General features: G+C 47.9%; 1 long non-coding RNA gene across 1 annotated transcript; it reads left to right on the forward strand.

The window, feature by feature from the left end:
* Nucleotides 1-6186: 6186 nt before the first annotated feature.
* On the forward strand, nucleotides 6187-11506 carry LOC102027274. Its single transcript, XR_262997.2, has 3 exons — nucleotides 6187-7290; nucleotides 7644-8028; nucleotides 10949-11506. It is a non-coding gene; the product is annotated as an uncharacterized LOC102027274 (long non-coding RNA).
* Nucleotides 11507-14949: the final 3443 nt, after the last annotated feature.

Genomic DNA, 14949 nt, shown 5'->3' on the forward strand with positions numbered 1-14949 from the left:
GGTCAGTAGCTGGTGAATCCAGGGGAAAATGTCGTCCCAGAGAAAGTACTTGGACTTGCCTCTGCTAAGCAAGGCAGGAAAGCAGCAGCAGAAGCGATCACTGAAGAGAGAAAGCAAATGGGAAAAAGCAGGGCAAGACACACACTGCCCCAAGACAGACTCAGATCCCAGCCCAGGTTTGACTGAGAAAGACGTGTTGCACATGCTTCTTGGACTGCAAGTAGTAGAAAATGATGAGTTGATTAAACAAAAACCTAAAATTTGATACTTATTGAAGTACCTTATCAATATCCTAGAAGCACTGTTTGAGAAATTTGGGCAGAACCTAACTCCAATGACTTTCTGTCTATATTTCTCATTTTTAAAAATAGGTGGCGAAGCTCCAGTGGCTCAATCGGTTAGCACGCGGTACTTAAAAATAGGTGGCATAGTCTGAAGGGTTTATGTTGTGTGGGGTGTTCTCTTTCGGTCCATCAGCTGTGTCCACGGTGCAGTGAGACCTCACAGCTTGGATATGGCTGCAGAGAGCTTACCTCCGGGCTTAGAGCAGGTCCCAAAGAACCCAGGAGGCCGTCCACAGAAGTGTCTCAGAGAACTCTTTCTCTGTTACAGTGAGCGCTGAGTATTCACAACCTTTTTCTGAAAGAATTTGCCAGTTAGAGTCTGAGAGTTGGTTTTGATGATAAAGTAATTGTCATTTGCCAGCTCTAGGACTCTGGCTTTACCGTGCCTTCATTTCTTTACCCTTAAAAGATCCACCCACTTGTCTCACACGCGCACTCTGAGGATGAGAGGAGAGAACAGCAGAAGGGGAACTCGAAGCCTGCCCAGACAGGACCAGCCTCAGCACATGGTGCAGCTCTCCCTGGGGTGCTGGTCAACCGGACGGGCTGGTGTGGGCACTCAAATCCTGATTCCCCAGTTCAGATATCTACTGAAGCAAAGATTGAAAGGATTCTTCACCTTGAGAATTTATGAATAGAAAAATATATTTATGAGTTTGGAATGATTGAACCTAAGCTATGGAATGAGAGCCATACTGCGTTTGATAAACAGTACCATCAATATTGCTATAACGTGTAACCAGCAACATGTACACTGCTCTCTCGGAGTCTTTCTCCTTTAGGAGATGGAGGAAATACCTTTGGCTGGGTCCAGCTAGCATCTTTTCTGCTTCCCCCCACCTAATTCACCACTGCTCTGACGCTGGACCCGATGCAGTTTTTGATTATTTCTTTCATATTGGGGTTTCCTGGTATAGCTGCAAGGAATTCTCAGTTTCTTCATTTCAGTCTTCAAGGTGTGGCCTTGTGTTAGAATCTTCACCAACGTTTTCTGTTTCTCTAGCTGCTTCTGTTGTCAGTTGCTCTGCACTGAGGAGGTTCTCCTGCTACACGGGACGTGTGTTGCTGGTGACTAATTGTTCTGCGGATGACTTCTCTGTTTGGGTGGTGTCCAGGTCTCCATCCTTCCCTAAACTTAGCCAACTCTGATTTATGTGTCTGCGAATCTCTACTGAGCTGTGGAGATGGTTGTGAGGGGGCCGGAGCAGAAATGCCGTTGGAAACAGTACAGTATGCTCTGACTTTGAGCTCCACAGTGAATCACATATTGGCTGCTGTTCAATGTCAAAGTTTGGGCAGAGGAGCAGACTTAGATCTTGTCATATACAATTGTGAGTCTAACTAGAAGCCATCAGTTTTCATTACTGGCTAAATATGAGGCCATAAAGATAGTTCCAAAGCTGGGAAGATGCAAACCTGAAGGTTTCCCTGGACCTCAATGGCATCTCTCAGGGTTACTGGTGCAAGGATCGTATTCTGCTCTATTAGGGGCAGACCAGTCACTTCCCAAAGGAGGGGGCACTGAAAAACTCCCTCCCTTGGAAGGCCCTCCTGGCATTTGCATCAAATCCTTCCAGATTCAGTGGTGTTTACACTACACTGGCATCTTTGAGGCGGCTCAAAGCCTTCCTGAGGGACAGGAGTCTCCAGACACCCGTGCCTTGGGAGGAGTGCACACACCCACAGGCTGCAGGAACTTGGACTGTGGCAAATTTGTACAACCGTTTGCTCCACTACCTTGAAGCATTTTCCTAGTAAATTCCTTTCCTCACTTTCCCACCCCATTTCTGGAAATACAATGCTATCACTTGACATGGAGCTTTAAATCCAAGCTGAGGAACTGACGGAGAGAGAGAGTGCCCAGGTGCAAGTGATGCCGACACCCGTGAAGACCCCTTCTGTTGGTGAAGCTGTGTATAACACCAAGCCCCGGCTTCCACACAAGGTCAATGCCGCGCTTCTGCTGTCCTCAGCAAATGCTGGATGTAGAAGAAAATGTTAAACGTGGAAAACCTTTGAGTGAATGATTTATATTTATTTCTTAATTTGCTTTCCCAGAACTTTCAAACAAGGGCTCCTGTCCATTTTTAGTTTTAGGAGGGAAAGGTCCAATTAATTAAGAATGAAGCTCTATGAGAGTAAAGACAGGCCAGAAGCACCCCAGAGTCAGGACTGTACCATGATCACAAAGTCCCTTAAATGTCTGTAGTTTTCTACAACGAAGATCTTTTTTTTTTTTTGTCCAAGCTATATATTCATCATGGATCGGAGGAACTCTTATTTGTGTTGCTTTCATCCTGGGACCCAGAATGATGAAGGAGCATCTGTCTGGAAATAATCATATTGCAAAAAGAAAAAAAACATTTTGAGTAGCTTGCTGGCCCTTAAAGCTTCTGGTTATAAGAGACACATGGTAATCCTGCTGGAATTTCATTGAACAACCCAAGCTATGTGGCCACACCCAAAGTCAACAGACTGTTTTCCCCTCTCGTCAGACAGCTTGCAGGGAGGGGCTCTGGGATATTTGGCAAGACTGTGTTAGCACAGTCTACCACACCCAAGTGTACAAAATATTTAATGCATAATACAGATACGGTTAAAGTTACCAAAAGAATGGATAAAACACTAAGTGTTCCTGGGAAAGGTGGTTAACTGTTTGTGAAAGAAAAATAAAAATAGATTATTACACTATGACATACACAAAAATAGAATAGATTAGAGCTAAAAAACCAAAACAAATACAGGCCAGTAGTTTATAATATTAGATGCCAAAGGCTTCTTTTGATATCAAACCAAAGAAGGAAACTATAAAGATCAAGTCTATGACAGCCAACTGTAGACAAGTAAAATCCTCCCTGAGTGAAAAAGATCATCCCAGAACTCAAAGAGAACAACAAAAGAGTGAAAGCACAGCCAGCCCTCTGCGTCTGTGAGTCCCACATTCACGCATTCAGCCAAAGTGCATTGAAAACATGGGGGGAAATACACTCACTGAACACATGCAAAGTTTTTCTTATCATCATTTCCTAAACAACATAGAATAGTAACTATTTACAGGGGACTTACATTGCATTAGATATTAAAAGCAATCTACAAGTGATGAAGCATGTGGAAGGATGCTTAGACACTTGTAGGCTGCACACAGATTACATATAGGTTACCGTGTATGCAAATACTGCACCTTTTTACTTAAGGGACTTCAGCATCTGTGGATTTTGGTACCCATGGGAGGTCCTGGAACCAATTCCCTACAGATGCTGAGGGATGATTATGTTCCTCATTTAAGTTGTAGGGTCACTATTAAGAGTTCTTATTCATCAAGAAGATAAAGGGGTGTGCTCTGACTGACTACTGCAGAAGGCTGGCATCCTGAGGGGCATTTTACCAGAACTGCCCTCTCTCTCCTATCACTTCACATCCATTGGTATTTTCAAAGTGTCAAAACGTAATTGGGCATGGTGGTGCATACTTGTAATATAGCAGAAAATACCTCCGCCAGTCATATACTTCAGTTTTTTCATTGCCCAGGTAGTAGTTCCAGCTGCAGATCCAGTTGCTCCTGTGTCTTAGAAAGAGCTGGTCACTACGATGCACATTGTCTAAGCCAGTCCCCAATTGACAAGCCATTCTGCCTCTGTAATTCCTGCTTGCTTATTCCATATGAGGCCTAGACCACCAGAGATCAGCACCTGATATTTTGGGAGGGATCCCGATCAGTGCCCATTGGCATAAATCTGTCTTAGAATCCCAGGTGTGTTTCTACTTGCTGTTGCAGTAATCCCAGCAATCTGGGAGGCTGAGACAGGAAGATAGCAAATTTGATAGCATGACCTTGTCTCAAAGTAAGAAATGAAAAATGGGTTGGAGATGTAGCTCAGTGCAAAGGCCCTGGGTTCAATCCCTAAGCCTGGGGTTCAATCTCTAGTACAGTAAGTCCCTGATTTAACAAACATTTGAATTGTGAACTTTCACAGATACAAGTAGACCTCACAGCATGAACACTGGTAGATGTGAACAAATTTGTGGAATTAGCTCACATATCTGCTGGACATTGTCACAGATACACTGCTATGTGTTTACTGAATAGTGCAGTAGTGTACAATAGTACAGTGCTCAGTCAGAGCCCAGGATGTCTGGAAGCAAGAGGAAAGGCAGTGGTGATTCTTAGGAAACACAAGCAATAACTATGGAAATAAAAACGAAGATAATTGAGAGATCAGACTGAGGAAAAAAAAGATGGTAGACGTTGCTCATTCTTATAGCATGAATCATTCAACCATGGGCACAGTTCTGAAGAACAGGGACAAGACCGTGGAACATCTGAATATTTTTTACGCTTTACATTGTACATTTGTGTCAAAGGTGTGTAAGACTCACTTCACTGGACTTATAAATGAATCCGATTTACACATGTTCTCCCAGAACAGAACTTGTAAGTCGGGGACTTACTATGCTGGAGAAAAGTGTCAAAATGCAATCGTCATGCATGTGGTGAAGAGGACTGCTCCAACCTCCCGTCACCTTTCCCAGAATATTTTAAGTGCAACCTTACACAAACATTGTTTTCCTTTCTGTAATGTGACAGGGGAGGAGCAGTTCTAACTGATTTCCTTCACTAGAAACTACTTGTTTATTCTCTGCTCCCATCCAACTGATTCTCACTACTGAGGACCCATCAGACTTTCCCATGTCTGAGAGAGTGGGTGGAGGAGGCAGGAGGTGATTAGGAGCTCTCAGAGGCCCAGTTTTTTTGCTGCTTTCCCAAAACATCAATTATTGATGAATGATCTCTGAGCAACTCTTGGCTACTGTTCATGAAGTATTCTTAAGAGCAATCAACTCTGAGCCTGGGCTCTTCCCAAGAACATTTTTCTTCCATTCTTTATGCCGTTAGATTTTGCTGTCCTTGTCTCCCATGCATAACAGAAATTCCATCACAGTGGCTTCCTGTGCTGCGTTAATAGTAGCATCATCCACCAGATGGCAAATGCTTTTGAGCTTTGGAGGACTGTGGCCTTAGGCAGAAGCACAGCCAAATGATTCCGTGTGCAGTAGGTTCTGAATTCCTTCGACGTACTTCAGATACTTCTCCAGAGCAACCTCCATCGTTCACCCACTCTGCCTTTTCTATCAAAATCTTGCTTCCTCTTCTAACTCAGCTCAAGTGGATCTTAGATCCTCATTTCTCTTCAGCTCGTGCATTTCTCCTCTGACTCTGCAGTCTGCTGCTTGAGTATTCCACATGTGTTCTGTGTTGTTAATTCTCTTGTGCTGTTGGTGTTCCCCTCTGACCTGCGCAGTCCAGAAGGCAGGGAGTTTGCCTGTTCTCTGTTCTCTTCAGTACCTGGTGCAATGCTGGATCAACAAACAATTGCTGAGTGAGTTTGCGGACAAGTGTGTCCTTGCCATGGGGAAAACAGTGTCTTTGCTAAAGCTGGGCCGTGGCATGGGTGAACTGGTAATTTTCGATTGTTGGGGTCACAGCACCCTCCTCCAGGGCTTCTGTCAAGCCTCTGGCAGCTAGGACATATCAGAGTGCACACAGTAGGAATGTTCACATTACACTGACCACTCCAGCACCATGGCTATCGTTCTTACAGAGCCACCTCTGAGGGGCCTGTACATGCAGGCCACCCACGGGTTGCTAGGTAAAGATCCTGTCCTTGGAGTTGGTGGAGCTCCACCCCATTTAGCTAAAGAGGGCCTTCAAAGTCAGAGTAACCAGGTTCTCTCCTCTAGCGTCTCTGTGACTCAGTTTCCCCACCTATAAAATGGTGATAATAATCCTGCGTCATGGCAAGCGCAAGGTCGTGAGTTCGGTTCCCGGTACCGGAGAAAAACCAAAAAAAAAAAAAAAAAAAAAAAAAAAATCCTGCGTCATAGAATTGGTATGAGATTTAAATGAGATAATAAAGCACATAGTGTCTGCCACGTAGTACGCATGATACAATAGTTAGCTATTGCTGGTGTTATACAATTCCTCAGCACGTCCTATAGCTTCCCCAGGTATGTCCAATCACAACCCATTACCAGAAAAGACATAATCTTTGAGTGGTAGGACTTGAATACACCTAGAATCCAAAACACAAAAAAGGAATTGAATGGAGTTCTGCTTTTTGGAGGCGATCTCCCTTTCATCATGCAGGTGGAGCCATATTTTTGGCTTCTTTCTCACTTTTTGGTGAAGCTCTCCGGCCCTGCCCCAGGTCCATGGTGCACACTGCTGACATCCTGTGTGAAAATCCATGAGGCCGTTATTTCAGCCTCCATCACAGATGAAGTTAGGTTTCTGCCGACTTCTGTAGGAGCAGCCCAAGAGCTTTGACATCTACCCACAGCTAATCACTTCTCACCGCCTTTTCCAGGGCCACCACCTACCCCGACCACTGGGAGCTCCTCCAAACCACCTTTCCATTCTGTGCCTGCCTCCCTCAGCCACCTCCCCGGCCGTAAATCAGCTCCTAGCATGACTCTGGTTAAAACTCTCCAGGAACCTCCACCGACAGCAAAACCGGTCTTCACCTTGGTTTATAAGGTCCTGTGTGAGCCGGTCCCCTCCTGCTGTCTGGCTCACGGCACCCTGTGTCCTCTCCAGGCTTCAGCCCCACAGGCCAACATTCCTTTGTACCTGTGTCTGCGGCACTGCCTTCCCCTCCAAGGTCCTCTCTGCCTGGGATGCTCCTCCCTGACCACCCCCCACCCCACAGCTGGCTCCCTTCCTGTAGCCCTGGAATGAGAAACCTCCTGGGCATGCCATTTGAGCCCCGCCTCCTCCCTCATTTCTCACAAGCTTCACACACTCTTTCGTGTTCTTCCTAGCACTTCCTAGTTTCTGGGTACTATTGGTTTGTGATTTGTTGTTCTCTTCTCATTACATGGAAAACTTCATAATTACGGAGCCTCCACTATCCCCAATTCACCATTGCATTTCTGGTTCCTGGGACAGGTAGGTGCTCAATGATACTTATGGACTGGATGGAATCCACACAAAGGTAAAGTGTAGGAGGGAGAGAGGAACAGAGGGAGAGGGAGTGAGACAGAGGGAGAGAGGGGGGAGGGAGAGAGGGAGAGAGGGGGGAAGGAGGGGGGAGGGAGGGAGAGAGGGGGGAAGGAGGGGGGAGGGAGGGAAAGTGGGGGGAAGGAGGGGGGAGGGAGGGAGAGTGGGGAGAGGGAGGAAGAGAGGAGGGAGGGTGGGAGTAGGAGGCAGAGGGAGGCAGAGAGACAGAGAAATAAGAAGGGAGCAGAGAAGCGTGTCTTTGCCATTGCTTGAAGCTGGTGTTTCTATTTATTGTCTTACAGCCTCAGCCTCCGGAAAAAAGTCTTTTGTAAGACACAATACTGCATCTCCAACAAGAATGCAAGTCCTATTTCAGAGATGCTGGGGGCACAGAGAGCCCTGGTTGTTTTTCAGGGGTATCGTGTTCTCTTTTGGCTCAAGCTTATACCCAGAAACTTGGATAAAGTTCTGCGCTGGACAACCTGACAGGTGACAAAAGTCTCCTACTTATAAGCAAGCTGACTGCAGCACACGAGAAAGAAGATTTATTAAAAAATAAAGCAAACTAATTCCTTCACTCCAAATAACCTAAAACTCCGCCATCCCGTCACCAGTAAGGCGTAGTGAGGAAAGTGTGGAATGCAGAGAAAACGGATGTGAGTCACAGGCTCACTGAAAGCCAGCCAGGTGAGCTGAACGGGGGATTTGGTTTTGATTTTCTAAGCCTTGGCGTGGAAGCTGTGGGAATGTGCCGCTCAGATCTGCGCGGGCATCGTCGCCCCTCCTGCAGCACCCAGGTGCCGCCCTCCTTTCTGTGTCCACCCAGCCTCGCTCCCTGAAAGCTCCCTGAGCAGGGTCCTGGCACAGGGGGCTCGACCCCCTCGAGACTGCTCCGGCAGGCAGCTGTGCCCGCAGGACAGCCCCGCAGCCCGCTGAGCTTTCTCAGAACCGCTCTTCCTGTCCGTCTTCTACATGGGGGCAGAGCAGCACTTGGTCCAAGGGCCCCCTCTGCTCACTTCTGTTCTTTCTGCCCTTGAGTGAGTGGTTTGCCTGACCCCACCTGGGCACCTGCTGCTGGGTGGATGCAAACCGAGAAACTTGGTTTTCGCATTTGTAGAAAGTGCCTGTGATCTAAACAGGCACCGCCAAACGCTTTGAGTTACACTTGTGTGGGTGAAATGGGTAGATTTGTTCTCCCAATCACCACAGAACTGTGCTGCTGGAATTAGGAAATGAAATCTGTACAATGGGTGGCTGTGACTCCTGATACATAGGTGGCACTCAGCAGGGAGTGTTGGGTCCACATGAATGCTTCCTACCTTCAGGAGCGTTCCATGGGAGGGAAACCTCTGCTTGGGGGAGCTATGTCATTCCGAAGACAGACCAACCTGTGTATTCCAGGACCAGCGAGTCAGAGGCACTGTACTTTTCTTCTCAAAGTATTACAGGTGGAAACACAGAAATTCTTGGAGTCTTTTATATTCCTTTTTTTTTTTTTTTTTTTTTGCAGTACTAGGGGTTGAACCAAGGGAGTCCTGAGCTATATCCTCACCCCTTATTATTATTATGGTTATTATTATTATTAGTTATTATCATCATCATTTTAAATTTTGAGACAAGGTCTTACGTTGGCCCCTGATGACCTCGAACTTGAGAGTCTCTTGTCCCAGCTTCCTGAGTAGCTGGGATTCCAAGCTTGTCTCTCTCTTTTTAGTGGTTTAGCTCTATATCACTTTAATGCTTAGAGCCCCTCCAGATTTAGCAGGTCACTGGACCTTTTCCCACGATGGTCCCTTGGCCACCATGGTTAGCGCTATGCTGCTAATCAATATGGCTGCATATTTCCAGCTGTCTTGTTGCCCTGAGGACGTTTGACAGTATTGGGCAGTCGAGAGGGCAGGTCCGGAAGCCCCACTGTTGGAGCCATGGTGGGAAATGATGTAAGAAGGCCCCCGCTGTGCCACTGAGATGTCTGAGCAGAGTCCCTGATCTGTTTGTATTTAACTTCAGGGCTTCTAAAGACCTAAATTGTCTAGGCAGCGGGGTGTGCAAAGAACGGTTCTGAGTGACCCCGTGTCCTTGGAAGAGGCCGGACAGCAGTCCTCGGGATGCCTGAGTCCCGGCCCCACCTCTTGTCCACTCAGCCTTGGCGTACCCTCCCTGGGGGAGCAGTCCTTATTTTCCCACAGTCCAGCGGATGCTGCAGAATCATTCTGATTCATTCCGCAGGCAACAGATGCAGTTTGTCACCTAAATCACTGCAACGCTTGGTGACAGCGGCGGCACCCGGAAGCTTCTCCGTACAAGCAGAATTGTACGCTGTGCATTTGAGGCATCTTTGAAACTTTTCTGTGAACTTTATTGAAATTAGAAGCACTCTTGCTAAGAATAGCTATAGAAAAGACAAAACCGTTTTAAGAAAGAAAGAAAATAAAGGGGTAGCAGAAAAATAGAAACGTTTTCATAAAGGGATCACAGCAGAAATAATTCCAAGGCTTACAAACGAGGATGCTTATTTATTCATTCATTCATTTATTCACTGGTTTGGCCTGTTACTATGTAATGCATGCAGGCCTCCGACTGGCCACAATCCTCTTGAGTGCTAGATTCTTGGACAAGGAATTATGCCTAGGCTGAGCATCCTTTTGCTGATGCAAGAAAAGAATTTTGTTTTTCACAGAGACTGAAAAATACCCCAATAATTGGAGTAGAACTGTAGCTTGGGACAAATATGACAAGAACCAGCTTCTTTTTTTTTTTTTTTTTTTTTTGGTTTTTTGGTTTTTTCTCTGGTACCAGGAACCGAACTCACGACCTTGCGCTTGCCAGGCAGGCACTTTTGCCGCTGAGCTAAATCCCCAGCCCCAAGAGCCAGCTTCTTTGCAGAGCTTTTTTTGTTTTGTTTTGGTTTGTTTTCCTTCAGTGTGGCCTCCCTTAGCCTTGTGACAGTTCTGCCGCTGACATGACGATTATCGAGACACTGCAGAGTAGGAGAAGAGGATAACTAGGAGACATGTAGTGAAGACAGATAGGAGGATATTTTCACGCACCCACTTCTTCCTGATTGGCAGATCAGGCCCTGTGTCCACGCAACCCCAGCCCAGGTCCAGAAGCCAAAGGTGTGGCTCAGTAAGTGGTATCAAAATAGAAATCGTTCCTCCGTGCAATGCACGTTTTTCAAGTACTAACTGTGTGCCTAGGGTATTCAACAAAGTTTACAAAACCTGTGCTTGTATTGACCTGGAATCCAGTGGAGGGAGACTGACGGGAGGGCAGGTGTGAGCCATGTGGACATTAGGGAACGGGCCGTCCAGGCAGGGAGAGGCACCGGTGCTGCGCCTCTGAGGCGCCCGGCACACCTGGGCTGGCTGAGGGCAGCTCAAAGATTATTCCCCACGTGGTGGAAAGTGTAAGGGTTGGCAGCAGCGCTGCAGGAAAACCCACAGAGCAGCGCGAGTGAAAGGAGAGCTAGCTGGTCTGGGCGGGAGGACACCCACGCTGCGAAGGCTCTGCAGGGCGCTGCACAGTCATTTTAAACTTCTAAAAGCGCGGGACCCTCCTGGGGAATTTTTAGCAGAAGGGGACATGAGCTGACTTCTCATTTCAGGATCACTCAGGCTGCTGTTTAAGAAACAGACCACAATGGGGAAGAGGAGAAGACGAGAGAGCGGATGAGAGGCTGTTCTCATAATCGAGGGGCGAGAGAAGCGGGCGACGGCAGCAGAGGCAGTGAACAGTGGTGAGATGTGAAACCACACACCGCTGCTAACACATCGGATTGAGGATGGATTGGATTTAAGACAGAGGAGCCAAGGAAGACGCAAACAGTGGTGGCCTAAGCGACCAAGGGGGCAGGGTCGCCCTCTTCCGAGGCAGGGGCGGAGCAGGACCATGGGAGGCTTAGAGAGTGTGGCTTTGCAAGGGTTAAGTTGGCGATGCCAACGTGACAGTAACGTCAGCGGGTGTGTGAAGGAGGAAGACGTGCGTGACCGCGTGCACACGGCAGCAGATGGTCCAGATACTCAGAGAGAAAGGCCGTGGGAGGGAGAAGAGATTGAGTTTAAGGAACGGTACACATCTGTACTGGGGAGCGAGGGGGAAAGCCTGCATACCCACGTCGAGCTCTTATCTGCCTTTACATTGTGTTCGGTGCTGTTTGGTTTGAGTTTCTGGAGAGTTTTCTTCATCATAAGGGGCCCCACGTACATCCACCAGCATGCTCTGCACACCATTCCCAGGGGTGAGCTTCAGCTGGAGTCCTCTGGGGGAGCGGCTGAACCTGGGGTCCACTGTACTCTCTGATCAGCACGCCTCTGCATTTTAGAACAGCTTTATTACAGTACAAGTCACAGGGTGTACCATTCACCTATTTAAAGTGCACAATTTAATGGTTTGTAATATATTCACAGAATGTACAAACATCACCACAATTTTAGAACATTTCCATCATCTCAAAAAGGAACCAGATATCCTTTTGCTATCCCCCCTCTAGATAACTGCTCATCTCCTTCGGTCTCAGAGGCTTCCTTGCTCTAACCCCTGCATACAAATGGAATCATGTAACACACAGGCCTTCTGCGCCCAGCTTCTTTCTCCGTGTAAGGGCTGCACGTTTATCCAGGACCAAGGATGTGCCAGTACGTCAATCATTTTTATGACCGACCACGTACCATTGTGCGGAGATAGCACACGTTACTGAGTCACTCATCACTGCTGGACATCTGGGCTGTTTCCGCCTTCCAGCTCTTTATGAATAAGCTGTTACAAACACTTGTGTGAGTGCTGGTGTGACATATCCCTCGGTGTTTTCAGAATGTCCCTGAAACGTCAGATCCCATCCAGGGCCGAACACGCGGAAGCTATGGGACATAAGGTAACATCCCACAAAAGAAAGGAGTTTCTGTTTTAAGCATATGAGCCCATCTTTTGTTTGTTTCACTGTGAAGAATTTCTTGTTTGGCTACTCCTGTGCCCACCAGCTACCTTCTCCCAGCAGCTAAGAAAAGAAAAGAAAAAGAAAAAGAAGAGGGCAAAATCCTAGAACCTGTGGACGTTAACCGTTCCTGATATTCCGCCTAACCCTCTGTCTGTTCTCTTAACTCTACTCACTCGCATTGACGCTGCCCACATTATAAAGTGTCCTCCTTTCCTCTGGACGCTCAGGAGAGTTTCAGACGACTGTAGGAGATCACAGACCCTCCCTGCCCCCCCTCCACTGGAGACGTGGCCAGCTGCCAACCACAGCAGAGAACCCCAGTTGCTTCTGCACATGTTCAGGCGTCGCCTGTGTGCGCAGCGCCAGGCGTGAGCTCCCGCCAACGCAGAGAGCACAGCTGCGGCTCCGCTTTCCAGGCCATGGGGAGGGGCTGCAGCTTCAGACTTCAGACTGCACCCAGAGGCAGCTGGGCCCTGCTGCACATTTAGGGCTTTGATCCTCGCTGTGGCTTCGATCCTTGCTGCGGCTTCTGTCCACGCCACCTCCCACACAGCGCTTGGGGGGCAGAGCCAGGTGAACTTTCGGGTGCTTAGAAGGTGGCTCCCTGCACAGAGCTGGCCTGGCCCTGGGGATTTAGCCCTGGGACCTGGTGCTCAGTGGAATGCCAGCTGCTGCTCCTGGCTGCTCAGGTGCTGGGTCTGTGAACCTCCCATGCAGGCAGGGCTTCAATGGGCCCCGATGACCCAGTTGAGGAGGGTGACTGGGACACCTTTCACACCTTCACAGTCAGTGATGTCGTGTTGGTGGTGAAATTCTCTGTGGTGAAAGCATTTATACTGCAGGAATTGGCAAATGCTGTGAATTAGGAGCTTTTATTTTCCTGCTATAGAAGAAAAAGTGCATGTTAAATCCCTATCGTTCTAGAGTGGGAAAGGGCTAGTTTTGATAGGTACATTGGAATCTTTGGTTAATTATGGGTGAAGCATCAAAAATATGAAACAAGGATGCCTAACACCAAGTTGGAAGACTCCTTCCTAGCCAGGTATAGTGACACATGCCAGTACATCCTAGTACTCTGGAGGCTGAGACAGGAGAATCACCAAGAATTCAAGGCCAGTCTGAACTGTATAGCAACACCCTACCTCAATACACCAAAAGAGTGCAACAACAGCCTCCTTAAAGAGTTCCTTCTTTCCCCTCCTTTTTCCCTCTAGCCTTTTCTTTTTCTTTTCCTTCCTTCCCCCTTCCCTTCCCTTCTCCTTCCTCCCTTCTTTCCTTCCTTCCTTCTCTCCTTTCTTTCTTTCTCTCCTCCCTTCCCTCCTTTTTTCCTTCTTTCCTTCCTTCTCTCCTTCCTTCCTTCCCTCCTTCCTTCCTTCTCTCCTTCTTCCTTCCCTCCTTTTTTCCTTCCTTCCTTCCCTCCTTCTTTCCTTCCTTCCTTCTTTGCTTCCTTCTTTCCTTCCTTCCTTCCTTCCTTCTTCTCCTTTCCCTCCTTCAGATGCCTTATCATTAACTAACTGCCTCTGTTTTTCCATGAACCAGCTGAACTGACAAGCTTCCCCTGACACCATTGTCCTTCGCCTCCTTCCCTCCCTCCCTCTCCTTCTTCTGACCGGCACTGCTTTCTTTCTTTCCCACCACACCCCAGATGCTGTGCTGAGCACTAGGATACGGCAACGCACAGGCCTAGCCTCTGACGGCGTCACTTCCTACAGGTCTCACACTGCTCTATTTCCTCTCAAACTTCCTCCCACCTTCTGCACTACAGAACAACAGGCATCCTAGATGCTCTTAAAGCAGCTGGGCCCAGAGCATATCAGGAGTCCCTAGAAGCCACTGAGAATCCCTGCTCTGCCCCCACATCTGCCTGCAGCTACCTCTAGAAAGTAGTAGACGGCGGCTCTAGTCCTGACATGCAAATCTCCACAAGTTCCTCTCACTGCACCCCTTAACTGGGAGGGAAATCCATGAAACATGGGTCCCAGCCTTAGACAGGCGGTAGTGCTGGGTTGTCAGCCCATCACCCGGTACACAGGGTAACCTGGGCCTTGTTCTGAGACACTCAGTACAGTAATCTTTGAAAAAAAATGACATAAACTCTTGAGGGACTGGAAACATACGTCTTTTAAAAATCCCACCGGACGATGTCTTTCCCGTGGCTCATTTGGCTTTTCTACCACCACTGAGAGTTAAGATGGAGCTGCTGACACTGCTTTAGGGCTGAGTGATGTCAGTTTATTTGCTGATGGCCATAAAAGCGAACTTCTGAGATCCTCCTTCATACGTTGAAAGATCGCACCTCTGAGCTCATTTCGCAGTTGGCAGGGGGAGAAGAAAGGAGGGAAGGGTGCTGGGTACTGGGCCCTCAGAAGTCCCCTGAGTGACCAGTCAGTAGATGTGCACAGCAGCCCAGGCAGCTCCCTTCAGCCAGCACTTACTGAGCAGCACAGACGTACCCAGGTCCCCATGAGTCTCAGAAATAATCAAGGAAAGGAATCCAGCGTATGACCTTGACTTTCTAAAGAGTTCTAATTGAGTTGTGTAGCTGTGACGATCCGGGCACAGCCACAGAACTGTCCATGTGCCCGAGGGAGGCTGGCACACCAGGACTGGGGACACAGCCAGAGCGAGCTGGCTACTTCTTCCTGCCCCAGGCAGGAAACTCTGTACAATGT

This window comes from Chinchilla lanigera, unplaced genomic scaffold (genome assembly GCF_000276665.1).
Source record: "Chinchilla lanigera isolate Chin_1 unplaced genomic scaffold, ChiLan1.0 scaffold00057, whole genome shotgun sequence".
Taxonomy (NCBI): domain Eukaryota; kingdom Metazoa; phylum Chordata; class Mammalia; order Rodentia; family Chinchillidae; genus Chinchilla; species Chinchilla lanigera.